This window comes from Etheostoma spectabile, chromosome 1 (genome assembly GCF_008692095.1).
Source record: "Etheostoma spectabile isolate EspeVRDwgs_2016 chromosome 1, UIUC_Espe_1.0, whole genome shotgun sequence".
NCBI lineage: Eukaryota > Metazoa > Chordata > Actinopteri > Perciformes > Percidae > Etheostoma > Etheostoma spectabile.
In genome coordinates this window covers 30,576,651-30,578,099 of record NC_045733.1, presented here as the reverse complement: position 1 = coordinate 30,578,099, position 1,449 = coordinate 30,576,651, and the positions used below count along the sequence as shown (strand labels likewise).

The 1,449-nt window shown below is 37.3% G+C and overlaps 1 protein-coding gene and 1 long non-coding RNA gene across 4 annotated transcripts in view; both read left to right on the top strand.

Moving 5' to 3' along the window:
• Positions 1-695, top strand: part of LOC116687307 (uncharacterized) — a 19,193-nt gene extending 18,498 nt beyond the window's left edge. The window contains exon 3 of the long non-coding RNA XR_004331509.1: positions 686-695. This is a non-coding gene — a long non-coding RNA (uncharacterized LOC116687307). The remainder of the gene's footprint in view (positions 1-685) is intronic.
• The window catches only part of map1aa (microtubule-associated protein 1Aa), a 41,637-nt gene that overhangs the window by 26,976 nt on the left and 13,212 nt on the right, over positions 1-1,449 (top strand). The window lies entirely within an intron of this gene.

The following is a 1,449-nucleotide window of genomic DNA, read 5'->3' as shown; positions in this document are numbered from 1 at the left end:
GCAGAGCATTTATATTGTTGGCTGGAGTGGTAGTGATTTGGAAAAAAACACAGGAGCAGCAAGGAATCATGGGCCATGTACAATTTGAAGATCTTCTTCCCAGATCTTCTTCTTTCAGACATGTATCTTGCTGGGGTCAGCTATCAGATTAAGGTGATGTCATAACCGTGAAAGAGATAAGATCGTGATGAATGCAGTTCATTTTAAGGCCCGTCTGTGATGTCACTCAGCCCATCAAATCAGCCTATCAAAATGTTATTAGAAGAAGCCCTGGCCATTCCCTTTTTGTCTGATGACACATTTATATCATCTTGACCTGGGTAGGGAATCACTGCCATAAGCAGGAACACTGCGCACTATACCATGTCGACCAAACACTGGATATCTATAGGTTAGAATCCCCTCTCATAAATAAATACAGATGCATTGCATGACAGAGTAGAGATGCAAAATCTTAAAATTGTGTGTGTCAAAGTGGGTGAGACTCCTGCACTCACCACGTGTCCCATTTGTCCCCTGTGATTTCCTATATAATTTTTTTTTTCTCCAAGTTTTTAATTTATTTGAACTCATTTAAACGTGTATTTGACCACACTGTAAATAAATACTCCATCAATGTAATAAATTGTTGAATGAATTGACAAAGGTCCAGCATTTAAGTAGTAGTCCATCTGTTTTAATTTAGATAAACCAACCTATAAAAGTGCTGTTTTGGCAGACTTTGCAACTATTTACCAATCACAATTATCGCTCCATCCATTGTCGGCAGTAATAGTAATACAGTATCTGCTGACTGGGTGAACGCAGCTGCCAGTGGTCTGCAATCACCGAGAGCCAATCAGTTGGCACTGTTGGGTTTTTAGAACCGCCCTGGTGATAACAGTAAAGGCGTCAAATTGACAAATAAAGTGCTGTAATGAGAAGCTTAATGTTTAACATGTTTTGGTAGTTGTCAGGAGAAAAGCACCAACCGCTCTAGGGCTGCAGCTAACGATTATTTTCATTGTCGATGAATCTGTCGATCATTTCCTTGATCCTTCCTTGATTAGTTGTTTGGTTTATTAAATGCTAGAAAATAGTGAAATATATTGATCAGTGTTTCCCAAAGCCCTGGATGACCTTCTTTTTTTATAAAGAATTACTCAAACCGATTAATTGATTATCAAAATAGTTGCCGATTAATTAACTAATCAATTATTTAATTTATTTATTTATTTGATTAATTCAGGACAATGCACATTGATGAACAAGCACAACAGTATACGTAAATGTGAGGGCTAATTTCCATCTGCAGTCCAATAGGCAGGTTGGAGTTACAGTCAAAAAGACAAAGGATTGTAACATTTAGTATATAAAAACAAGAAGAAACAAAAAAAAGAACAGGACAGTTCATTAGTAGAAATTGAAATGGATACACAAGTTAATGGTGGTTACACGTTCGGTGAGCTC